The sequence below is a fragment of the Talpa occidentalis genome, unplaced genomic scaffold (assembly GCF_014898055.3).
Source record: "Talpa occidentalis isolate TD23 unplaced genomic scaffold, MPIMG_talOcc4v2.1 talOcc4.2, whole genome shotgun sequence".
Classification (NCBI taxonomy): Eukaryota; Metazoa; Chordata; class Mammalia; order Eulipotyphla; family Talpidae; genus Talpa; species Talpa occidentalis.
In genome coordinates this window covers 56883459-56910532 of record NW_023602073.1, presented here as the reverse complement: position 1 = coordinate 56910532, position 27074 = coordinate 56883459, and the positions used below count along the sequence as shown (strand labels likewise).

The 27074-nt window shown below is 48.8% G+C and overlaps 1 protein-coding gene across 1 annotated transcript in view; it reads right to left on the bottom strand.

The window, feature by feature from the left end:
- PACSIN1 (protein kinase C and casein kinase substrate in neurons 1) overlaps positions 1-26572 on the bottom strand; it is a 57699-nt gene extending 31127 nt beyond the window's left edge. The window contains exon 1 of the mRNA XM_054698731.1: positions 26532-26572. The gene's annotated coding sequence lies outside the window, so the exon portion shown is untranslated. The remainder of the gene's footprint in view (positions 1-26531) is intronic.
- Positions 26573-27074: the final 502 nt, after the last annotated feature.

Below are 27074 nucleotides of genomic sequence, written 5' to 3'. Positions count from 1 at the left end.
CACCATGAGATGGGCCCAGGTGCACTGCTGATCAGTGTGTCACCGGCTCCAGTCCCTCGATGACAGGACAGCACCTACTGGACACTGTGGACACTATCTGGAGTGAGACACCTGGTCACTTGTGACCTTAGAAATTCTTTTGTTCCCCCAATCTCTTTTGTTAAATAACCTTCCTCCACCCCTTGTTGTTGGACCCTGTGCCTGAGTGGTGTCTTGCAATTGAGTGCATGGGTGAAAACACATAGAGAGTGACCCGCATTGGCACTGTCTTAGCACTGTTTTTAACCAGCACTGGACTGAACCTCAGCAGGTCCTGGTAAGTGAGACAATGGGTCTTTCTTTTTGTTGGAGCCAAGTAGTTCCCCAACTTTGCTTCCCATTTATAATACCTGGATACTTGGGAGCTTTGAAAACTCATCCCACACCAATTAAGTCATAAAATCCAAGTGTAGGACCCAACGAATCAGTGTTTATGAAAAGTTCCCCCAAATGTTTCAATGTGCAGGCAAGTTTGACAACTTTGTTACTAAAAATAGCAGAACATCTATATTAGCATAATGCAGAAGCTTGTTAGAAATAGAGATTCTTGGGCCCCATCCCACACTCTGAGACCTACTGACTCAGAGTCTGCATTTTAACAGGTAATGTTAATAAAATTTGAGAAACAAAAAGGTTTTTTAGGTTTGAGTTGGTTTTCCTGATATTTTAGGAGTGTTTTCATTGTAGTTATTTTGTGCTATTTTTCTTCTCACTTTGTTTTTGAATTATTTTGGCTTTTCTGATGTCTTGAGTTCATTATTTTTTTATTTTGACTTGATTTTGTGTTTTTGGCATCCCAACCATCTAGATGAGAGCTGCAGAACTCACACATCTGAACAGAGGGCTCAGATACTTAAATCATATTGAAAAAGCCAAGAGTCACCCCAGCAGTCTCCCCAATTCTAACATGCACTGTGGCCACGACTTGTCAAGCAGACCGTGCACACACCTAAACTTATTGGACAACCCGCCTCTTGGCACACACTCTTGAGAAAATCTTCAAGGTGCTCAAGAAAACAAATACAATAATGTTCTTTGCAATTTCTAGATCAGAAAAGGGAGATAATCCACATATCCATAGTTGGGGAAACTGATAAAAAAATCAAGTATATGCACATTCCACAACATTAGCTGACATTCATTGAACAGATACCTCCCTAAATGTTTTACATGAATTACAGTGTTTAATGAACCTCAGAGATTACCTCTAAGGCATATTATTATTATTATTATTATTATTATCATTATTCCATTTTATAAATGAGGAAGCTAATGTACAGAGTAGTAACTTGTCCATCACTGCACAAAATTCATTGCGCTATGTGATGTTTGAAACCAAGCAGTCTGGTTCTAGAATTGTCTTTCTAATTATTGTGGGGGGAAAAAAATCTCTGACCCCTGACTTTCCTGTCCACCACAGCACCTGTATACATAACTATAACCCTTGTTTTTACAATCATCTGCTGGCCCCTGTTAGAATGCTTCTCAATCCACAATCACCTAGAATATATTTTTTTAATTCTGGTAAAATATACCTAATAAAATTTAGCATTTTTACTATTTTTAAGTATATCATTTGGGCCTCCCCTCGTGGCACAGGCGGTTGAGCGCAGTGTTGGGAAGCTCTCCGCAGCCTCTGCAGTGCCGGTTGGATCCCAGCCAGCCAGTGAGGGTCCCACATGGCACAGCAGACCTCTCCTGTCGCACCTGCTGCTCCCCTCAGCAGTGTATTTTGTCAGTCTGCCTGTTCTGTTACCTGCTCTGTCTGGTGAATCCTCTCACCCTCCTGCGCATCTGGCCTGTACCAGGGTTCTTGTATAGATAAATAAATAAATCTTAAAAAAAAAAGTATATCATTCAGTGGCACTAATTAGATTCACTGTAACCATCATCATCATCCATCTGTACAACTTTTTTACCTTCCCAAACTGTAACTCTCCCCACTAAATGATAGCTCTCATTTCCCCTTCCCTCCAGTTCCTGTCAACCACTATGGTACTTTCTATGAATTTGCCTACTCTAGGCACTCAGATTAAGTGGAATCATCTGATATGTCCTTTTGTGTCTGGCTTCTTTCACTGAGTGTGTGCTCATCACTCATCCATGCTGCAGCACAAATCAGAATTTCATTCGTTTTTAAGGCTGAGTAACATTCTGTTGTATATACAATTATGTGTCACTTAACCACCTTTCTGTCAACGAGAGATGCGTGCACAGAAGACAACAATCCCAACTGGCCACGCCATATCACCCAGGTGCGTAGGAGGTTACACCACCAAGGTTTGGTAATTATACTCTGATGTTTGCACAATGACAAAACTGCCGAACAATGCATTTCGCAGACTATATCCGGTCATTAAGTGATGCATGATAGTTCACGCCATGTTTTGTTTACCCTTTACTCAGTGATGGATATTTGGGTGGTTTTCACCTTTGAGCTATTGTGAATAGTGCCATCATGAACATTGGCGTGCCATTATCTGTCTGAATCTTTGCTTTCAATTCCTTTTTTTTTAAAGATTTATTTATTTATGCATACAAAAACTGGGGTACAGGCCAGAGGTGAGAGGATTCACCAGAGACAGAGTGGGGAACAGAACAGGCAGACTGACTGAAATACTACTGAGGGGAGCAGCGGGCAAGACAGGAGAGGTCTGCTGCACCTGCTTTCAATTTTTTTTGGTAGATACTTAGAAGTGGAATTTGAATCATAGTCTATGTTTAACTTTTTGATGAACTGCCAAGTGTTTTCCACAGAGGCTATACCATTTTACATCCCCATCAGCAATGCAGAAAGGTTCCAATTTTGCCACATCCTCACCAACACTTATTCTTTCCTGCTTTTTTCTTTTTATAATGGCTGTCCTCATGAGTGTGAAGCGGTATCTCATTGTGATTTTGATTTGCATTTCCCTAATGATTAATGACGCTGACCATGTTTTCATGTGCCTATTAGCCATCTGTATATCTTCTTTGGTGAAATGCCCATTCAAGACCTTTGCTCATTTTTTCAGTGGGTCCTCTGGGTTTTTTGTTGTTGTAGGAATTGTTGATAAATTGTGAATATTAATCCCGTATCACATACATATGCAAATAGTTTCTCCCATTCTGCATATTATCTTTCTACTCTCTTAATGTTATTTGATGAAGAAAGTTTCAAATTTTAAATCCAATTTATTTATTATTTTCCTTTGTTGCTTATAGCCAAGAAATCATTGTCATAGCCAAGAAATCATTGCCAAGTTCAATGTCATGAAGATTTTCCTGTATGTATTCTTCTAAGAGTCTTATAGCTTTTACATTAGATCTTTGACTCATTTAAGTTAATTTTCTGTATGGTAGAAGATAAGGCTCTAACTCCATTCTTTTGACATCCAATTTTCTTAGGACACTTTAAAACTCCTTAAGTCCAGGCTGCACCCCAGGCACCTAACTCCATTAGTGGTTTCCAAGGCTGAGAACCACTGTCCAGCTGCACAGAAATCTTCATAGGTCATCTTATATTGATTTCCATAGTCCCAGTTTCTAGTACAAGGCATGGGCCATGAAGGTATTCAATGGAGTTTAAGCCGAGCCTGGGGTGACACACAGGTTCCCCAGTACCTTCCATGGCCAGTGCTATGCCAGGTGGATTCAAGATGAACAGGGTGGATTATGATTCAGCCCCAGGGAACACTGGAGGGGCCAGAGAGTCAGATGGTAACAGGGTGCTGGTCAGTGTGGGGCAGGCTGTCTGCGACATAAATCTAGAGGGCTGGGGTGCAGCCTTGGAGGCCAGAAAGGTAGGGAGCTCAGAGGAAGCGCTGAAGCAGAGGTATAGAGGTGAGTCCACAAGGAGCGAATGGAGAGACTCATTCTCTCCAGAGGAGTTTCCCAAGGACTATAGAAGGAGTGATGGTAACAGCAGCCAACCTCGATCACAAGCCTGTCTGCCGTGCTTTCCACTCTTATGCCACCTCGTTTAGTAAAGTGGGAATAACAGCAGCACTTACCTCACCGGCACTGGGAGGACTCAGAACAGAAAAAGCCCCTGGAACCGAGCCTGAGACCGAGGAAACATGCAATGATGCCAGCTGGGTATTCCATTGTTATTATCTCCTTTAATCTCAACAACCTTAAAAGAGATGTATCATTATCTTTGATTCCCATTTTTCAAAGAGGGAAGTGAGATGAGAGAGGTGAAATCAGTTGCTCAGTGTCACAACAAGAATGAGCCAGGATTCAAATTTTATTCTGTCTGTCACACAATTCTTCCATAATATGTGGGGACCAGAGGCTGGATTCAAGGAATCCAGAGCTGGAAGAGGCCTCCCAAGTCATTGTGTCTGTTCCAACTCCTTCATTTTGTAGAGAAAGACAACCAGAGAAGAGAAGCGACAGTGAGGACCCACAGCATGCCAGGCTGGGTGGCGAGGGGTCTTAGGTCCATTTGACAGAAGAAACTGGGCTGGGACTTCTAGATAGACCAATGGGCAGGACAGATCGCTGCCTTAACCTCCATCTCTGTAAGCGCCAGCGAGCACTGTGGGCCCCATTTGTGTGCACTGGGGACCCGCTGTCATCCTGGAGAAGGTAGAGGAGACTGCAGCCACCACCTGCCTTCCCCCTCTGGCTGGCAGAGTTCATTCCACAGGCTTCCAGTCCCCCATCCCCCTCCACTCAGGTCTGCAGCCGAGAGACCCCCGACAAGTCCCCACAGCAGTCTCCTACCCACCACTGGGAAGAAGTCAGGCGATTATAGATGACCTGTGCAGGGGAGCAGAATGTAAACTGGAACCCATTTGCCTGTACAATCTTAATAATGACCATAGTCATTATTCCCAATGAGCCATTGTGACCAAGACTTCATTCAACACAGGTGCTGGCCCCCCCACAAAATGCTTTAGCCCCTGCCTTCCCCATCACAGCCTGCCTTACTCCCACAGCATAATCTCCAGCATCTGCCCTTAACCAGCTGCCTCTCCACTCTCTAGCTACAATGGTGGGCTGGGTTGGGTCGGGCTGTGGCTAGCTCCATCCCCACTACAGGGAAACTGAGGCTCACCTTCACTGACCACCTCTCAGCAGTGGAGATCTTGTGGGAGCTAGCCTTAGTCTCTCATCTTGGCCCTATTTCTTTCTATTCTACAGTTTCCTGGGCGAGACAATTTTCTCTCCTTTAGAATCTCGGAGGAAATGGATACACAACACCCATGGTATGATTTAGGGAGGTAATTCCCAAGCCAGGATGTGTGACAAAATCCCCCTCATAAAAAAAATGCACATTACTGGCCCCCACCCTGGAGATTCTGATTCTTTTTGATCCAGCATAAAACCCAAGTATATGGTTTTGTTTTTTAAAATTTCTTTGTGTGGTTTCAATCATCAACCCAAATTTGGCAAATGTTATGGAGCACAGAAAAGAATTCCTGAAATTTTTTTTCTTTCTCTCACACTGTCAACTCGTCCAACAACCAAAAGCTTCTTTTTCACATCTAAATAACCACTGGAAGAGGTAAGGGAAGAGATATGAGTCATTCACACTTTAGTATAAATAAGTTTACTCAACCAGTTTTCTGCCTAATGCCTAGCTGAGATCCTGCCCATATTGGGGTGTGAGGAGTTGGGGGGGCAGGGAAAAATTGGGAATGTTAATCTAGGAGGAAAGAGAAGAAAGCAGGATGAGGAAATAAATAGAGGTGCTCCTGAGAAAGATGGTAAGAGTAAAGAGCTTGTAGGTAAGCTTAAAGGCTTGAATGGTACATTCCATAATGGGAAACTGGAGAGAGATTAGAACAGGCAGTAACTAACACTCATGCCAGGGTCCAGACAACAGCTAACCAGTGTTTGCATGAGCCACATGGAGGATACCAAGCACAGTGTAAAGACCTGCCTGCACAGCCCACAGTTGGGGAGTAGGCTAACTCCTTGCTACTCAAAGTATGGTCTATAAACAAGCAGCAAAGGGAATTATCTGGGAGTTTATGAGAAATGTAGATTCTTGGGCTAAGCACAGTTCCTGACTTAAAATCATTTAGCAAGGTTCCCAGGAGATGCCTGTGCACACCAAGGTTGGAGACTATGGTCTAACTAAAAACTTATCCCTGAGAGCCCTGGGAATTACCGGCTTCTAAAGGGACACTGATGGGTAACAGGCAGGTGTGCACATGAAACAAAGAGGGGGTATTGGTGTGGGGCAGAAAGGTTGAAACTCCACCAAGGAGCCAGCCCTAAGTTTTTCCTTCAGGAAGGGAGGTAAGCACAGGTGAGAGAACTATGAAATAAATTTGGAAACCTGGACTTGGAATCTATGGCTGGGTTCATGGCTTACTTTACCACCACCTTGCACTTGATTTTGCAGAAGTGATTGGTCTTGGTTTCTTCTTCTGTCAAATAGACCTGATTGTATGTTCTCTTGCTGACTTTTAGGGCTATCATGAGGCCCAAAGGAGCTTAGATGAGAAAGCAGAAGCACTGGACAGGGTGAGTCACTGTGGCTGCTTCCTGGTGTCCTTATGTGACTCCACATAAGTCTGGCTTCACAGGCAACAAGTTTTACCTGCTTCCATCCCACAATCCCTCTGAGCTGAAATCTCAGGCTAAAAGAAATTGGACAAAGTCACAGAAGGGTGGTACATTTTAATGCATCTGCCAGGATTTGATTTTAAAGAAGTCTATTAGAAATGTCTATCAGAAATGTCTATTAGATACAGTCAAGAAAGACTGGTCCCCAAATCTCACATCCACCAACAAGCCATAAAGCAATGCTCCTTCCCTCCCCTCTGCTCCCATATAAAAATCACTGAGGTCTGGATTACCAGAATGGCTCAAATAAAAGAACAGATAATATCAAGCATTAGCAAATATACAGAACAATCAGAACTCAGAGACTGTTGGTGGCAGTGTGGAAAACTACTTTGGAAAACTGCTCAGGAATATTTACTAAAGTTCAGCACACATATACCTTAGACCAGTCTTCTACTTCTACACCCAACAGTAATGAGCCCTGGTCACCAAAAGACATGTACATGAATGTTTTACACAGTGGTATTCATATCACTTTAGCCAAAGACAAGGTAAAACATGCTCAATAGGTGCGTTGCACTGCCCAAGCCCTGCTTCAGGACATTTAGGAGCTTGCATGTGATGTCTGGAGTTGTGGCAGCCATCTTATAACCCCAGAGGAAGCTAGTTTGAGTGCCAAACCTACCCACTACGGATGGGAAAAAGGTGGCTCCTGGAGGTGGTTAAATCATAGAACTGTGGGCCTCCCCGGTGGCGCAGCGGTTGAGCGCTGGGTTGTGAAGCTGCCCGCGGCCTCTGCGGCACCGGTTCGATCCCCGGCTGCTCCCCGGCCACCGGAGGAGGGTCCCACATGGCGCACAGACCTCTCCTGCCGCCCGCTGCTCCCCTCAGCAGTGTACTTCGGTCCTTCTGCCTGCTCTGCTCCCCGCTCTGGCTCTGGTGAATTCTCTCACCCTCCCGCGCTTCTGACTGTACCCAGTGTATGTATAAAACGAAAACAAACAAACAAATAAATAAATAAATAAAACATGCCTCTATTTAAATAAATAAATAAATAAATAAATAAATCATAGAACTGTTACAAAACAAAGCCTGCTTTGTTGGCACCAAACCGCCTTAATGTGTGCTGCCTGCAGGCAGCTGCAATAACAGTGGTCACCACACTTCCAGCTGCCAGGAGCATTTACTGCTAACAACTCTGAGTCCCTCCCCAAGAACTGCTCTTCACCTTACTGCCCCCTCTCGGGGGACAGGCTCAACTCTAGTGACTAGTTGACAGATGCCTAGATCCATAGCCTTAATAACGGACAATTCTGATGCACCATCTAGACCTCAGCACTTCCTGTGGGATAAAAGGAGGCCTGTGTTCAAACTATTCTCAGTTCAATCTCTCCCTCTCTGCCTAGTGCTGCTTCCCTTACCTCTTACAAATGCTGTTCCTGAGACTTTCCAATGACCTCACCACCCAGAGCCCAAACCTTCAACTCCGAGTCTGTTCCACTGGAACTCATGCCAGTCAATACGTATCAAAGTGGCTCTGGAAGCAGCCCCTAAAGACGGGGCCAGGAGCTGGATCACTCACCAGCAGTAGGCAGTGAAGACCATGCTGTGGCCGAACTGGCGGCCTGCAAGCACCACTTCTGGGGGTTGGAATGGGAAGGGAGCACACTGTGGGGGCAATACCTCCAAAGTCTGAGAAGTGGGGGGAGTCATAGTTAATTCTAAAGCCCACAGAATGTTGCTGGGGGCTCTCACGCCCTGGAGAGAGACAATGAAAGGCTGAGAGGGATTAGTCACTAATTTAAGGTCAAGTGTGGATGCCAAGGGCCTCCTTAGCTGCATATAAATTGTCTCCTGCAGCTGGAGGGAGGGGAAAACGGAGGAGCAGACGCAGGATTAATTATAAGTGGAGCAGAACATCGGAGAAGGTTGAACTTGCAGCCCACAATGAGTGCAGCACCAAGGTCAGGCCTGGCTTGGGAAAGAATGAGACATAGAAGTGACCCCTCGGAGCCTAGCATGCCCCCCTGCTTGAAGAAGACACCGAGGATCCTCCCTCAGATCTGCCCTCTGCTCCAGGCCACTTAACTAGGTTAAGTCACACCCCAGTCCAGCTGCAGAAGCCAGAAGAGCACATGATGGAGGGGGTGGATGAGAGGGTGGGGGTGGGATGAGAAATTGGATAAGGGAGAGTTAAACCCGCAAGAATTAACAGCCTAACAAGGGCACACGGTGTCAGCACACTGCCTGGAGGAAGCGGTGGCCACAACAGGAGAAATAGAGGTGCTGGGGTAGCTGAGTGAGACTGGAAGAAGGCCATGACAGGCCAGTTGTCTGTCTTCCCAGACAGCCTGATGGACAGAACCTTCGGGAACGTGCTGGTGTTAGAGGCACCAGGCACCTGACAAACTCAAGGGTGAGCATCCCCTGAAGACCGGAGAGGAGGAGCTGCCGTTACAGAACTGGGAGCTCTGACAGCAATCAGGAGGAAAAGATCCCCAAATGCAAGGCCAGGTGGCAGCTCTTAATCGTCAGAGCAAGGTGGGTGCAAGGTCAGAGCAGCAACCGGGAGAGCCTGAGACAGAGCAATGGAAATGGTTAATGGAACCCGGCGTCCCTGGGGGCAGGCCAGATGGGCAGCCAATCAGGACACCGCTGAAGGCTGCACCCCAATGAAAGTCATGATCCTTTTCCCAGTTTGCAAACCTGAGCAAGGTTCTAGATCCAACTGACTGCAGGAGGAGACCAGGTCTCCAGGAGGAAGGGCCCTGTGACCCCAAACAAATCCAGGTGGTAATGATCCTCCCACTGCCTTTTTTTTGGTAGCCATCACTGGAGAAATAGGGATACCAGGGCATTTCAAGGACTATTGATACAGGGTCCAAACGGATATACCAGGGAGCCCAAACCATCATGACCCCTGCTAGGTTGGGGGCATATGGGGCCAGGAGATAAACAGATTACCGACCCAGGTTCCTTTCACGGGGATTCCACTGGGCCTACCCGGTGTTGTCCTGTGTGACCTTGACGCAAGTTCCCTTGCCTCCCTGGCCCAGGTCTCTGCCCTACAGTACAGGGCTGCCCCAGCTGAGAGGCAGGAAGATCAGGGTATGTACACTCATTCTGATGTCCACACCCCATATGAACACCCCAAGGAGAGCCCTTGGAATTCAGGCCTGTTCAAACCCCAGCCCTGTCGCTCCTTGGCAAGTCACCCTCAGCCCCCCCTTCTCGTCTGCAAATTGGGGATGACGACACTACTTCACACAGCCACTGTGAGAACCCACAAAGACTAGCATTCCACACCTCCTCCTTCCTCACTTAGCTGACAACTGTGCTGTTTATTCTCTGAGAAAAGGGGAGCATTCTGAAGAGAACGCCCCACACTCCGCCCTGCACCTCACTCTGTCCACCTCCCTCCCAATGGGCACTAGCCCCTGCCCACTCAGTCCCCATCAGCATCCCTCCAACAATTCCTCCCTGTCTCCTACATCATCAGGGCTTTCCCTCACTGCAGAATCTTTCCCATCAAGAGAGAAACATGGTGTTGTTTTTCTCATTTAAAAATAAAGAGGCCACCCCCACCCCCCGCCCCAGATTGCACACTGTCCTACTACGGGCCTGCCTCCTTGGCTCCTGAAGGATGTGCCTCCAGCAGGCTGCCCATACTACCTGTCTCCACCCCTCCAGAAGCTCCCCCAAGTCAGGCTGTGGCCCTCCCAGCCACCCCATCTTCATGGTGCTGAAGCCCTTTGTCTCTGTCCTCAGGTCTCTGGGCTTCTCTGACACCACACCCAGCCTCTGTCACTCCCCAGTCTCTGGCCACCCAGGGGTCAGGCCTGTGGTGGCTTCCCTCTCCACTTCAGTGATCTCAACAGACTGCAGCTTTTTTTTTTTTTAAGATTTATTTATTTATACAAGAACTGGGGTACAGGCCAGATGTGCGGGAGAGTGAGCGGATTCACCAGAGACAGAGCGGGGAGCAGAACAGGCAGATTGACTGAAATACACTGCTGAGGGGAGCAGCAGGAGAGACAGAAGCGGTCTGCCACTTCATGTGGGTATCTCGGCGGCCAGCTGGGATCGAACCCGCACTGCAGAGACTGTAGACAGCTTCACAGCGCTGCGCTCAATGGCCTGCGCCACCAGGAAGGCCCAACACACTGCGGCTTTAAATTCCCATTCAGATACTTGCCGCCCCAGCTCTGCTGTGGAACTGCAGACTGGTAAATCCAACACCTCCTCACACCCATGTGGGTGTCTACATGTTCTCCACACAACTCCACTGACTGTAGCGGAGCCTGCACCAGCCCTGGCCTCCGTCTCAGTCAGAGACGCCACCGTTCACCCACTCCTCAAACCAAGCAGCAGGCTCCTCGCCTCCCCTCGCCCTCACGTCCCATTGTCCCTGCCCTCAAAACAGACCCAGAATCCAGCCACTTCTCTCCCCTCTGCCCCAGACACACAGGTTCACACAACTGTCTTCCCACGACTGTCTTTCCACGCTTGGAGGGCTGCGTGGTCTTCTAACAGGTCTCCTTGCTTCCACCCTCACCCCCTACTATTTGCCTTTTAAAATTTCAATATAATTCTGGCACATCACACCCCTGCAGAAACCCTCTGGGGACTCATCATCTCAAAGAGAGCAAGATCTAAGGGCTTTGCGGCCTATAGGAGTAGTATGGAGGGCCACCCCAGATCACCCTGTTATTTTCTCCTCCCCACCCCCATACCCTCCAGACACTGTCCTTTCTGCTGATCCTCACTCATCAGGCTCTTTCCAGCCTTTGCATTTGTTGCTCACAGCTCTGAGATGCTTCCCCTGATATGCACAGGGCTCCTGTCCTAATTTAGGTGTCTGATCAATGTCCTTGATCTTCAACCCACCTGAAACAGCCAACCCAGCCCCCTCGCTTCCTAGCTAACTACCCCTGTTTGATTTTTCCTTTTTAACACTTATCACTTGCTGAATTTTTTAAACTAATAGATTTTTTAAAAGAGTAGTTTTGGGTTCACAGCAAAATTGAGCAAAAAAGTGTCCCCACATATCCCCTCTCCCTTCGTCAATATTTCACCTCAGTGTGATACATTTGTTATAATCGGTGAGCAAACACTGGCACATCATCATCACCCAAAGTCCATATACCAGGGGTCATTCTTGGTTTTGTACATTTTATGGATTTGAAAAACATATAATGACATGTATCCACCACTACAGTATCATACAGAATAGTTACATTACCCTAAAAAACCTTTGTGCTCCATCTATTCACCCCTCCCATAATCCCCCTCTCTCCCAAATTCCTGGCAAGCATGGCCTTTCTATTGTCTCTGTGGTTTTGCCTTTTCCAGAGTATCATATAACTGGAATCAAACATAATGTCGCCCCTTCAGACTGACTTCTTTTACTTAGTAATATATCTTTATGTTTTCTCCACGTCTTTTGTGGCTTGATAATTTCTTTTGAGTGCTGAATAGTATTGCACTTTGTGAATGTGCCACCATTTATTTATCCATCCACCCTTATAAGACATATTGGTTGCTTCTAAATTTTTGGTAATTAAATCCTTGACATTCACAGTACACAATAATATGGTTGTTTTCTTTTTTTTAAAGATTTATTTATTTATTTATTTATACAAGCACTGAGTACAGTCAGAAGCACGGGAAGGTAAGAGAATTTACCAGCACCAGAGCGGGGAGCAGAGCAGGCAGAAGGACCGAAGTACACTGCTGAGGGGAGCAGTGGGTGGCAGGAGAGGTCTGCACGCCATGTGGGACCCTCCTCCCGTGGCCGGGGAGCAGCCGGGGATCGGCCGGGGATCGAACCGGCGCCACAGAGGCTGCGGCCAGCTTCGCAACCCAGCGCTCAACTGCTGTGCCACCAGGGAGGCCCACACAATAATATGTTAACGGCACTGATGAGTCATAAAAACAAAACACAACTCCTTACCTTGGTCATAACCAGTTTTCCCCAAATTTTGAGAATGTATCTAAATGCAACTTTCCACCTCCTAGGGGGGAAAACCCTCTAGGCTGGGGTAACCAAAGAAGCCTGGGGTAACCAAAGAAGCCTTCTTGAAAGGAGGAGGGCTGAGAGCAAGAAAGCAGAGTGCGGGGCATACAGGTTAAGGGAATGGTTGAGTTTGGGGGTTTGGAGGATTTGGGTTAGGTTGATATAAGGATCCCAACAGGAGCCATGGGAACTAAATTGGGGACCTAAGTCTGGAGGACTAAAGCCACATGGCCCCTGGGTTCCCTTAGACCTTCCTCCTCTGCTCTCAGTGCCACTGTCAGACGAAGGGAATAAGCAAGGTTGTCCCTAGAGCCCAAGATTCTACTGCCCAGAACTTCTGATGCCATGGGTGGATCCTTAGGTTGGCTTCTAGAATTAAAAAATCCAAGTGCCTCTAATACCCAGACTGAATCTCTAAAGATTGTTCTTCATTCAATTGATCCACAGGGAAAGACAATCCACAGAAATGGGAACAAGAATTTGTGAATCATTTATCTGACAAGTATCTAGACTGGGACAAATAAAGAATACAACAAGAAGAACTAAGAGCTCAACCTTAAAAACACAAATTACCCAATTTAAAATTGGGCAAGGGATATAAAGAGACATTTCTCCAAAGGAGATAAACAGAGAGCCAATAAACCCAGGAAAAGATGTTCAATGTCATTATTCATTAGACAGAAGCAAAATAAACCCACAGTGAGTTGCCCTTCGTACCCACTAGGGAGGCTACAGTCAAAGGATGAACAATAACAAGTGTTGATGAGGACGAAGAGAAATTGGGACATTTATACATTGCTGGTGGGAATGTAAACTGGTAATGTCTAGGTCCCTTAAAATGTTCAGTGGAGAGTCTCCCCTGGTGGTGCAGTGGTTGAGCGCTGGGCTGCGAACCTGCCCGCAACCTCTGCAGCGCCAGTTCGATCCCCTGCCACCGGCGAGGGTCCCACATGGCGCGCAGACCTCTCCTGCCACGCCTGCTACTCCCGTCAGCAGTGTATTTCGTCGGTCTGCCTGTTCTGTTCCTCGCTCTGGCTCTGGTGAATCCTCTCACCCTCCCGTGCTTCTAACTATACCCAGTGCTTGTATAAATAAATAAATAAATCTTTAAAAAAAAAAAACAACTGTTCAGTGGAAAGTTACCACGTGACCCTGCAATCCCACTGCCAGGTATATATCCAGAGAAATGGAAACTTAAGTGCACACAAAAACTCTTTCAAAAATGCTCATCGAAGCATTTACATAATGACCAAACAGTGGAAACTATTCAAATTTCCATCAATGGGTGAATGGATAAGCAAAATGGGTTTGCCCATAGAATAGAGTATCATTCAGTCATAAAAAGAAATGTTCTACTATGTGCTACCATGCGGATGAACCTTAAAAACATTGTGAGTTAAAGAACTTTTAAAATACTATAAGATCACATAAGATAAGACTTGTACAATTTCATTTATATGAACTATCCAAAAGAAGCCAATCTACAGAGGCAGAAAACAGATTGGTGGTTGCCAGGAACTTGAGGGAGGAGGAATTGAGGAGTAACTGCTAATGGGCATAGAGCTTCTTTTTAGAGTGATGGAAATGTTTTTCGGAATTAGATAGTGGTGATGGTTGCACAACTTTGTGGATGAGCTAAGAGCCACTGAATGACGCATTTTAAAAGGGTGAAAATTATAGCATAGAAATCACACATCAATTTTTTCAGACATGTGTGTATATGAAAGGATCCACAGCTCCTTGGAGAATGGCTGACTGCAGCTCTAAAGGGCCTTGAACATCTTCATTCCAGAAAAGCAAGCAGTTTCAAAAACCAGTGTGGTTGTATGATGTGGATTCCATAGTCAACTTGAAAAGGTTCCCACTAACCAGAGATGGGACAATTTGAGTGTCACTGAGATAAATGCACACAAAGACTGAAATCATGTTCATCAAAATCCATGATAATAATGAGTCAAAACCTAAAAAAAGGCTCCCTGGTGGCGCAAGGGGTTGAGCACAGCATTGTGAAGCTATCTGCAGCCACTGCAGCACAAGTTCCATCCCTGGCCAGGGAACTACCCACATGGCTCAGCAGACCTCTCCTGTCTCGCCTGTTGCTCCCCTCAGCAGTGTATTTCAGTCAGTCTGCCTGTTCTGTTCCCTGCTCTGTCTCTGGTGAATCCTCTCACCACCACCCCCTGCCCTGTGCCTCTGGCCTGTACCCCAGTTCTTGTATGCATAAATAAATCTTCTTTAAAAAAATGTAAAAAAAAACTACAAGGCCTGTTAATAACCAAATATCAGCAAAAATGTAGTACTGGAATCCAGCATAGCCTGCTTGTGAATGTGTGGGTTGGTACAACCACTTTGGAAAACAGTTTCACATTATCTATTAAGTTTGAAGATCCAACAACTACTGGATGTACCCTGGAGAAGGACATCCATGTTTACCTAGAGATGTGTATGAGAATGTTCTGAGCACATTAGCCACAATATCAGAATATCACCATAGCCACAAATCAGAAAAATGATGTTTGTAAGAAGTAGCTGAGATAGGGACTCATGGTATGTCCACACACTATGCAATGATGAGAAATGAAAGGACTGCTGCTACAGAGAACATTCTAGATGCATTGGGGAAATCATTTTTTCATTGAAAATAAATCATCATAAAAGAATACATAATCCCATTAATTAAAATTAAAAAAGAGATACAACTATATGGTTTTGGAGACAAACTGATGTAGTAAAATCAAAACAAAGCAGCTGAGAACCCAAACAATCTAGAATGGTGGATCCTTCTAGGACAGGAGGGGCTTGTGCTGAAGAGTCTGGGGGGGGGGGGGTCAAAAATTTTTTCTGTTTTTAACCTAGATGGTGAAGACTTGGGTGTCGACTTCATGCTAATTTGTTAAAATATATAACCTATTTTATACACTTTTATATTTAAACAGTGGGAAAAACACTCACAGGTCACAACTTTTGGAGGTTGCTAGAACACCAATTCATTTCTCTAGAAATTGGTATACATGGGAAAAAAACAGAGCCTTTATTCTACTGTATGCACCATATTTCAGATAACCAGATAGGTGAAAAACTCTCCTTTATAGAAATCTAATTAATGCAAACAAAACGATCAAATTAGAAAAACCACCATCTGGTGAGGAGAAATGTGTGATAGGAGTCTGCAGTGAACCCGCAGTGAAGGTGGGGTGGCCACAGCTCTCACCTGATTTCCTGCAGACCACACGCTCCAGCCATCCTGCTGGGTTTTGCACAGATGACCGCTCCGCTGGCCATGCCAACAGGGAGAGGGCTTATTTGCACATGCTTTACTCTTTCATGTCCAAATTTTGAACAAATATTCCTGGAGTTCTGCCCAGGAGTTGCATAGGCCCCTCCTCAGCTCAGCCGCTTGTGGCAGCCTCCAGGCCCCAGTTTGGGACAGAAGCCCAAATTCCACTGCCCAGTTCAGTCCAGCGATGGTTCAGAGCCACCTTGGGGTTGTAAAGCCAGGGCGGGCGTCAGGGGAGTAGAGGTCTCAGGGACCCGGAGCTGATGAAGGCTCACTGCATTTTACTGCCTCATAGCACCCCCATTGCCAAGGCAGCCTGAGGGACCCTCTCCACCCTTGCTTCCCACAGGCAGCAATGGCCCCATCAAGCTTATTTGACTCTGGTTGGGTAGTGGCAAAGAAGGAAGGAAGCCCACTGTGATTTGCTCCCAGGGCCCTGGCCAGGGGCTACAGAGCCAAGCAAGCTTTGCAGCTCCCCAGGCCAGTGGGTATGAAGGGGGCAGGGCCACCAATGTCCGAGCACATCCCAAGCTGGCAGAGGGGCCCACCCAGCCAGTCAGGGCCAGACAAAGAGCCTGAGAAGGGGGGCAGAGGCAGGGACCCCAGGCTCTCAAGGGGTAGAGGGAGACCATCCAACAGAAGCGGCCTGTCTGGGGTAGGGCCAAATAGGGCAGGTGAGATGGTGGCCAGTCATCCAACACTGGGGGAGCAGGTGGCGCTGGCAGCCTGGTGTCCGATGGAGCTGCTGATAGAGGTGACACCAGATCTCCTGTTATGTGTGTAGGGCTGGGGGAAGGGAAGCAGGAGCAGGGAAGGGCTGTATTTGGACCAGTTTGAATCCCAGCTCTCTCACACACTCATTGAGGGACACTGGCCAAGAACCTTAAGTCCCTCTGCAGCCTCAGCTTACCCATTTGGAAATGGGGTGCTGTGAAAGTGAATTGAGGGCCTCCCCGGTGGCGCAGCGGTTGAGCGCTGGGTTGCGAAGCTGCCCGCAGCCTCTGCAGCGCCGGTTCGATTCCCGGCTGCTCCCCGGCCACCAGAGGAGGGTCCCACATGGCGCGCAGACCTCTCCTGCCGCCCGCTGCTCCTCAGCAGTGTACTTCGGTCCTTCTGCCTGCTCTGCTCCCTGCTCTGGCTCTGGTGAATTCTCTCACCCTCCCGCGCTTCTGACTGTACCCAGTGCATGTATAAACAAAACAAACAAACAAATAAATAAATAAATAAAAACATGCCTCTATAAAAAAAAAAAAAAGAAAGTGAATTGAGCTGATCAACTCAAGGAGCCTAGTGCTCAGTAAATGTCACACTATGTCATGGTAGAAGTTGGGGCTACTGAGGGCTCAGCAGGGCTAACCTGGTCGGTGGGCAGGTTAGCATTGTGGACAGAACTACTACTAAATGCTGGACAGAACTACTGACTGGACAATCCAGGGATCAAGGACCCAGCTTAGGATGGGCACACTACACTCCATACATATCTGCTGGATGAGGGCCTTCCTGGTGGCGCAAGGGGTTGAAGCTATCCGCTATCCATGCTGTGAAGCTATCCGCAGCCACTGCAGCACGAGTTCAATCCTAGGCCAGGGAGCTGACCCATTGGGTGGCAGTGTATTTCAGTCAGTCCACCTGTTCTGCTCCCGACTCGGTCTCTGGTGAATCCTCTCATCCCCCCGCACAGCGCCTCTGGCCTGCGCCCCAGCTCTTGTATGCATAAATAAATGAAATAAATCTTAAAAAACAAAAACAAAAACATATCTGCTGGATGAATGCATTACAGTAAAACTATGAACCAGCAGCCAGTGAGACAATTTATCAACCCATCAGGATCCCAGGCAGTAAGCTGAGTCCAATCATGTCCCCTTCCTGGCTTTGTAGCCCCAGGCAAGATATTTCACCCCTGAGAACCTGAGCTTCCTGGTCTACCAAGTAGGCATGAGGGTAATTGAAAAGTACCTTTCTCAGAATATGGAAGTGGAGGGGGTGCTATCAGTGCCCCTTTATGGGGTGGGGCCCCCCACCCCTAGTCACTTTGGGTGCTGGTTGCTGCCCCCTTCTCCTGGCAGTTGACCAGGGCTCCTGGGTGAGCTGCATTGCCTAGAGATGCCTGGGAAGTTACACCCTCCCCCACTGTAGCTTTGCAGATTACAAGATACCAGGATACAGAGGTCTGGCCCCTTGCCTCAAGGAATGATAGCCCCACAGCACTTGCTGTTCCCACCCAGAGCAGAGTGAAGCTTCAGCAGGATGCACATCTTGGCCCAGCCTTGCCTGGCCTCAGCCTTCTCCTGAGAGTATGCCCACAATAAATCATTTGCCCAGAAATCCCTGTCTAGGGCTTGCCTTCTTGGGAGCCTGACCTAAGACAGGAAGTATTTTGTAGCTATGAAGCCATGCATGAGTATGGAGTTGTCTTAATTTTCAGGAAACACCAAGAGGAGAAGAGCTGGCTGGGAGCCATAAAAACAGAGGAGGCATGCTCTGTGGCAGAGCCCTGCCATCCGCCCCTCCTGGGACTCACAGGCAGGGGTGGGGGTGAGGGGTGGGGAAACCACAGACAAGACACCAGCAAGACTGCGCATTGGGAATGGGCAAGTGCTATGAAGGCAAATAAAGTCCAATCGGGGGATGAAGAATACTAGATGAGGTGCTCCAGGAAGGCCTCTCTGATTGATGTGGACAGAGATGTGAGCATCATAAGCCATGTGGACCTCTGGCCACGCACAGAGAACAGCAGTGCAAAGGCCCTGAGGCAGAAGGATATTTGCTCCATCCAAGAAATGGCCAGGAGCCCAGTGAAGATGGAGCATTGTGAGAGGAGGTCCGAGGTACTGGGCACTCAGATCACTCAGGGTCTTGAAGCTGCTGCACGACTTTTTATAGGACCTGCATTTTATTCTGAATAAGAGGGTCATTGAGGTTTTAAGCAGCGGAGGGATGTGATTTGACTTAGATTTTAAAAGCATATCTGACTGCTGAGGCAGGGAGGAAGGCAGGGAGACCAGATAGAGGCTGCTGCAATAAGCTAGGAGAGCACCATAGAGGTTCTGTAGGGAAGGCAGTGAAGGGGTGTAAGAAGTAGGCGAGATACCCACATGGCACGGCAGACCTCTCCTGTCTCACTCGCTGCTCCCCTCAGCAGTGTATTTCAGTCGATCTGCCTGTTCTGCTCCCCACTGTGTCTCTGGTGGATCCTCTCACTCCCCACACCTCTGGCCTGTACCCCAGTTCTTTTATGAATAAATAAATCTTTAAAAAAAAAAAAAAGAAGTACGTGGACTTCAGGTACCTCCAAGGCAGAGCCAGGGGGCTTGCTGATGACTGCACGCAGACGGGTCAGAAGCCACATGGATCCAAACACCAATTTATTGAGGGGGCTGAGAAATATGTTAAACTACACCATGAGGTAGGCTGTGGGAAATTCTAAAAGACTAATAACCTGGTTCCTCCAATAGCTAAATTGCTGAAGACAAAGAAAAAGATGGAGGGGAAACTGGATCAAACGCGACTAACACATCAACTAATCACAATGGGTGCCTTTATTTGGATCTTGATTCAAATAAACTGTAAACAGTTATAAGAGAAATTTTAAAAGATGTCTGCAACATCCGGAAATGTGAACGCTGAGTGGTAGAAAAGTGATAGAAAGGAGGGCTTTCTTCTTAGGTGTGATGATGGTGTGATTATGTTAGCAAGAGGCATCTTTTAGAGGTACATATTGATAGATTTGTGATCAAATGATGCCTGGAATTTGGTTTGAATGACTTTGGGGGAGGATTGAAAGGAAAGCAGACTGGCCATGAGTTGATAACATTGAAGTTGAGTGATGGGTACACAGTGGTTCATTACACTATTTATCTACTTTTGTAAATGCTGACTTTTTCCCATAACAAAATGTTTAAAAATAAAGGACAGGGCCTCGTTGGTGGCACAGGTGGTTGAGTACCGCACTGTGAAGCTGTCCTCAGCCTCTGCTGCGCGGGTTCGATTACGGCCTGCTGGGGAGAATCCCACATGGCGCAGCAGACCTCTCCTGTCTCACCCGCTGCTCCCCTCAGCAGTGTATTTTGTCAGTCTGACTGTTCTGTTCCCCACTCTGATTCTGGTGAATCCTCTTGCCCTCCCACGCATCTGGCCTGTACCCGGGTACTTATATAAATAAATAAATCTTTAAAAAATAAATAAAAATAAAAATAAGGGACAGAAAAGAGGACCAAGTCCAAGGTGGCTGTGTTGACTATCCCAAGGCCCCTTCATGGGTCAGGGTCAGCAACTCGTTCTGGGCCTCCCAGCCCCATGCTCCTGCCTGGGCAATCTCTCTTCTCCTCTGGACGTTGGACAAGGCTGGATTCACGCAGGTCAGGAAGAGGGTGTTTAGCTTCAAGGATGGCCCAGTGGGTCAGAGAGGGGTTGAGGGCTGGTAGGCCTCAGGCAGGCCCTGTAGATCCCCGGGCCACCTACCCAGCAAGTCCAATGAGGTCTGTTGTCTCCAACACTCAGCATCTGCCCACTAGCCTGTTCTCCTGCTTCCTCCCTGAGGTTCCTGTGCTGCTTTCCTCCCCAGTCCTTTTGGCCACCTCTCAAGTTACAAGTTGCGTAACCTCTCAGCGTCCACATCTATAAAATGGGATAACTTTATGAGGTCACTGAAAAGACTTAATGAATTAAAAATATGGATAAAGAGACAGCGCCAGGCCTCCCTAGTGGTGCAAGGAGTTAAGCACAGCTCTGTGAAGCTATCCGCAGCCACTGCACCACAAGTTCAATGCCCAGCCAGGGAGCTACCCCACATGGCATGACAGACCTCTCCTGTCTCGCCCGCTGCTCCCCTCAGCAGTGCATTTCAGTCAGTCTGCCCATTCTGCTCCCCACTCTGTCTCTGGTGAATCCACTCACCCCCCACACCTCTGGCCTGTACCCCAGTTCTTATATGTATAAATAAATATATCTTTAAAAAAGAGAGAGAGAACAGTGCCTGGCACATGTCAGTAGATTCCAGACCTCCTTGGGCCCCCTGGCACTGCTGTCTCTCCCTCCCTCCTTCTCCCCAACCCCAAGGACATGGGCGCCACATTCACTGCCACTTTCAGGGCTACTCAGCTTCTGCAATACTCCTGCCGCTCTCCTGACACTCAGGCTTTCCAGACCCACTTTACCATCCCCCCTGGGTTTCATCCACCCCAGGATTGGGAGGAGGAAGGTGAGCAGAAAAAAAGTCCCTGAGGGGAACAGTGAAAAACCAGCCACACACATAAAAAAAAAAACCAAAAAACATCCTCTTCAAAGCCAAGTGGTAGCATCTGACTCATGCCGTGAAATTAAAGGGAATGCAATTAAATGCTCATTTTTCTAAGATTTCTAAAAAAAAAATTCCAGGTATTGCCAAGTATAATTAAATTTTGTTTTGAGTAATGATGTTTGTTGTATAAAATAGAAACAGCACAGGATGGTGACATAAAGAAGAAATGTTCCCCACTGGGCCCGGCACCTGTCCTCCCCAGGCCTGTCCCCAGAGGTAAGCTCCAAAAACCAGTGGGGATGCGGTTTTCTAGACATTTCTATGTAAATATGAACATGGAGACACACATGTTTATTTTTTAAATGGGACCACACTAAACACATTGCTTTACAAAGCTACTTGCTTTAACTTGCCAAGACAATCTAGACATCTTTCCGCGGTGTGATGGTGGCCCCCAGCCTGCACCTAGAACAATGCCTGGCACTCAGAAGTCATTCCATGGAGATTCACTGACCACATGAGAGAGCCAGAGCCGCCTAAAACCACCTCGCTGGGGAAGTTTGCAGTGAGTTTCCAGGGCTCCTGACTGACATTAGGCTTTGCTGCATTCACCACCCCCACCGGCTCTCTGCTGCCTGCTAGGAGAAATTTTAGACTGTTCAGTAGGAGAAATCCCCAAAAGAGAAATAGCCAGGTCAAAACTTGGATCGCTATTGCCAAAAAGGTGGTGCCAAGCTATCTTCCTGGCTGATGGGAAACGTTGGTTTCCCACAACCGCTTTCTGCCACGTAAGAGCTTTATTCTGATGATTACTTTGATTTCTTGAGTGGATTAGCCTTATTTAGTGTCTCCACCCTTGATCATCAAATCTACCCAGTCCCTTCTGAGTAAATGAGAGGATGTATCATTTTATTATTTCCAAGCAGCACCAGAGAACCCAAATCCACGAAACGGAAGCTATTCTTCAGACTGAAAAAGAAGTTTCCAGATGCAAAATTCGAAACATCTCATCAATTTCTAAAAAGGAACATGTTAATTTTTTTAAACTGTCTTCCAACAAGTTGGCTCCTCTTTCAATACAAAAGAAGAGAAAAACTAGGACCCTACACACACTCCCACCCTCTCCTGTGCCCCTCCCAGGCAAGGGTGACTATAGACTGAGCAAATAAAAATACAGGATACCAAGTCACATTTGACAGAGAGCAACAGCAAATGAAATTCTTAGTACAAGTTTGTCCCCTGCAAAATTTGGGACATGCTTATACTGAAAAAAAAAAAAAAAAATCCAAACTTGTTGTATATTTGAAAGCCAAATTTAACTGGGGATCCTGTATTTTATCCTCCAACCCTACTGCAATGCCCTTGCGGCACTATAATATCATGTGATTTTTAAATAGTAGCCCAGGCTTCCTCTGTTCTCCGAGTCTTTAGGCATCCTGCAGTCCCTCATACTCCCAAAGTCCCCAGGGGCACCCCCAGCCCCAATAGACACATTTCTACCCAGAAACGGGTGCATCAATGTCCCTGGCATTAGGGCTCCTGTCTCCCTAAAGCTCGGCTCAGCTTCCCACTGTCCCCCCAGTCCATGTCCCAGGCTCCTTCCCACCACCTTCCTGGTGGTGCACTCTGTTGCCCCAGCTGCTGGGTGCACGACAGCACCTCCCTTCAGCTGGCAGCCCCTTCAGGGTCAGCTGCTGCAGAGCTGCCTGCCCACCACCTGCCTCCCACTCCCCCGCACCCCCCCATCTGGAACTGGCCCCATGCCAGGGTCTCAGGGCCTGCACAGGCCAAGCAGTCAGGTCAACTCTAAGGGGCCACTCTAGCAACAGAGTCCCCAGGGGTCTCTGAGGTTGTCTGTCCCACCCCCATCTTGCTGTCCACAGGCAATTCAGGGGAGCATGCTAATTCCTAATCCTCCTCCCCTCCCTGCAAGCAAATCCCCAATCCACTTCCTGTGACCCCTACTTGACCAGCCAGTGCCCAGTTCCCACCTTCCCCTCTAGCCCATCAGTGCCCAGGCTGGAAACCAGCCACAAAGTGCCCACATGGTAGGCGGGGAGGGGCTCTGCTGCTGGCCAATGGGCTCCTACCCTGGTTCACTTACTTTGCAGATACTGTGTGCATTACAAACCCAGGGTTTGTACAACTCTGCATGGAGCAAGTCTGGCAACCACACTGGTGCCTCTGTGTCATGCTTAATGAAGGCGTTACATTATTATTTTAGACATAATGCTATGGCACACTTAACAGGCCCAGGATAGAGTCAACATAACTTTTAGATGCAAGGGGTGGGGGGGACAAACAAACAAACAAAAAAATTAGCTTGAAGTGCTTTATTACGATTTGCCATTATTTCAGTGGTCTGGGCCTGAATCCACCATCCCTCCCTTCCCAGGTGTGCCTGTATTTGGCTTTCCAGTACATTCTAAATTTTCTACTATTAGCATGCATTCCTTTGATAACAAGAAAACATTAAAAAAAAAAAAGCTTTTTTAAAAAGAAACATATAAAACCAAACCAAGAAGCTCCCTCCTCTCTGGCACCTGCTTCCACCCCCCACCCCTGCTGCCCCTGAACTGCCAGACCTGAGGACAGTTTCACTTCTCCAGTGGCGGCTTTCTCCCATCAGCTGGCCGTTGCCAGGAGGAGGGGGGGCAGGGGGAGTGGGGTGTTATATGCAAATATCTGAATGGGTCCTCATCTTCAGCTGGGAAAAAGGAAAATACTGAATGCACCCTGAGGCTGGTGAGGGGTGAAAGCAGATGGCATAGGACGGGTCCAGCGTGCACTCCCTGCACAAATACCAGCAAGCGTGGCTCTACCACCAGGCAGGCCCCAGCCTCCCTGGTTACCCTCGGGGAAAGTGGAAAAAGGAGGAGGGAGAGTGTTTTAGGCAAGGGAACAGCCTGTGCAAAGGCTGCAGGTGAGAGAAAGTGTGGCTTATTTGAGGAACTGAAAGCAGTTCAGAGCAGCAGGAGGGTGGGAGGAGGGTGTGAAGGGAAAGGAAGGCCAGGCTGGGGGGGGGGGGTGCTGCAGGGTCACATTAAGGAGACTGCGTTTTGTCCTTAGGATAATAGGGAACCATTGAAGGATGCAGAGCAGGGACTTGACAGACTCAGGTGTGAGACTTATACAGATCACTCTGCCTGCCACGCAGCCTATGCCCAAGGAGAGCCACTTATAGGGGTGTTATTATTCTGAGCACCCACAGCCTTCACAGGGAAGCTTAATCAAGCGCATACTCCCTACTGTGCACGGACTTCAGCTATGGAGTACCTGAAGCCTGATCTCCATGGAGACAGCAGCCTCCAGGAGGAGGTTCACAGCCTCTTGCTCTTGCATTAGGGGGTACAGGTTAAGAGCCTGGCCTTCGGAGCCTGGGTTCAAATCCCAGCTAGTCCTTTTTCAAACTCCATTTTCACATAATCTCTCTGTGCCTCAACATCCTTATTTGTAAAACATTGGGTTTATTGGGTTATGATGAGGATAGAACACCCACTGAATAGTTGGAACAGGGCCTGCCATGCAGCTAATGCTGTGCACTGTCAGTTTTTACTATTATTGCCCAACCCTTCCCTCTAGGCCCCAGCACCAAACACTTGCAGGCCCTAGCTAAACCACCCCCTGCTTTCCTCCTCCCCCACACATACAACCCTGAAGCACCTCTCCCCTACACTCTCCATTAACAAGGGTCTGAAAGGAGGAACCTCAGCTCTACAACAACCAGCCACTCTGACCTGAATCTGCTCCTTGCCCAGTGGAGAGAGCACTGGACTTGGAGCCAGGAACCAATTTCTCTGGGCCTCACTCTCTCCTCTGTAAGATGAGGACAAGAACGTGGCTGTCAAAGGAACAGCGAGGGCTGGGAAAGAGCTCTGCAAATGTCCACATCTGTCACAGATGTGACTTGGCCAGCTCCTTTGTGGCAGCCTCGTCTTCTGGCCTCACTTGTTCCTGCATATGATGGGGGCGTGAGCTGTGCTCAGTGCTTACTAGAAGGACCCCAGACTGAGGCTGGCCTGGCTTGCGCCTTCCCAGACTCACTGATGCTGACCAGCATCTTTCCAAGAGCTGGCACAGAGGCACAGACCCCTGATCTGAGCTTAGCACCCCAGGAAGAAAGTGCCCAGACAAGGTTTTTACCCAGGCCCTCCCACCAAGCCTGAACCAGGCCAGGGCCCTCAAACCAGGAGCCCAGAAAGGTCCTCTGGGAGTTATCAAGAATGTTGTGCTTATCTTCAAATGCCATCGCTGCCTCTCAGCTCCAGGTCCAGAAAAAGTCTAAACGGGACTATTTTTTGGTCATTTTGGGGGTCCTGGAGGAGAGAAGGAAACCCCACGAGGTGGCTCACCCCCACACTCAGGTTGTAAGCTATTCCCCAGAGTTCAAATTCATTTATTCACTCACTCCACAAGCGTTTACTTGGTGCCAACCCCTGATCAGGTGCAGGGGCGATGAGAGATGAATCAGACAGATTCCTACCCTGAAGACACTCCCAGTCTGGAGGGCGACAGACAAGACATAAATAACCAAGCCACAAGGCAGACTAGATTGAAGAAGGCAGGGTAAGAGGCAAGGCTCTCACCTGGGGTATCGGGGAAGCTGTCGGCAGGGGGTGGCTTATGAGTAGTGATTTGGACCTGTGGTGGGAAGGTGGAGTGAGGGCTAGAACCTCAAAAATCATCGACAGCTCTGTCTGCACTCGGCTGTGCCAGAACCAGGACAATGTGGGATTTTTATGGTAGTGGCCAGAGAAAAGCAGCCCCATCTGTCACTGCAGGTTGGGTACAGAGCAGGGGTGGGGGGGTGCTTGCCACTGTGACCCTGAAACCCCGATGACCTTTTAATCTTTCCATAAGGGAGAGTGTTCCAACAGGCAGCAAGTGGCCTAGGGCTGTTGAGGAGAGCAGTGCCAGACAGACCGCGGCTCCTGCAGTCTCTGCTGCCCACTTAGCATCACCTCCTGCTCCCCCCTCCCAACCCAGCTGCGGGGGGTGAAGGGACAGAGAAAATATCTTTCACTGTAAACCAGACAGGGCATGGGGCGCATCAGCTGCTGTGTTTCTCCCCAGCCCACTCTGATCCATAAATAGCCCACACGCCAAGCTGGCACCCCCCACCCCCGCCCACTCTGCTGGTAGCCAAAGCCCCAGGCCTGAGCCTCGGACTCCTGGGGCCCGGGTCCCCAGTCTGCCAAGGAACCTAATTCCTGCGTTTTCCCCAGGCTAAAGGCCTCCACCACCAGCTCCCTTTTCCAAGAGGCCCAGCTCAGGGGCATCCTGGCATTGCCCAGGCGATGCCCGCGAACCCGGGCGCTGGCAAAGCACCCCGCCGCGCGCTCACCTCTCCGCAGGTAACTGCCCGGCCCGCCTCCGCGCTGGGGAACCTCAACGCCGCAACGCGCACTTTCCAAGGGGACCCCTCCCGCGGCAGCCTCCAGGAGCCAGCCCCCTACCTGGAGACAGCAGCGCCCCGCGCCGTCCGCGAGCCGAGCGGGGCGTCGGGGGCCGGGCCGCGAGCCCGGGCGGCGTCCTGGGGAGGGTGGCCCGCGCCGCGCCGCCCCCGCGCCTCGGGACCCGGCCGGGCTGCGGGAGGAGGAAGGTCAGCGCGGCGGGGCGGGGGGACGAGGCGGAGGCGCGCACAGACGCGCGCGGCTCAGAGAGGCATTTTCAGCGAGCCAATGGCGGAGGCGCGGGGCGGCGCGGTGCCTGCGCAGGTGGAAGCGCCGCGGCCGCCGAGGAGGCAGCAACCGGCTAAGCAGGCGCCGAGGAGGGGGCAGCGCGGAGCCGGTTCCCCCGCTCCCAGGCTGGCTCCCTCCTCCAGGAGGTGCTCCCGGCCGGGCGGAGAGGCTCTGAGCGAGGAGCGCCTCCCCTGAGCCCTCTTCCCGCCCCCCTGCGGGCGTGCCCGGCGCCCGGGTGTTGCCCCGCTCCCCTCGCTGCCCTTCCCCTGCCCGCTGGACAGTCCCCCGGCTCGGTCTGTCTTTATTCCTGCGCCTTCT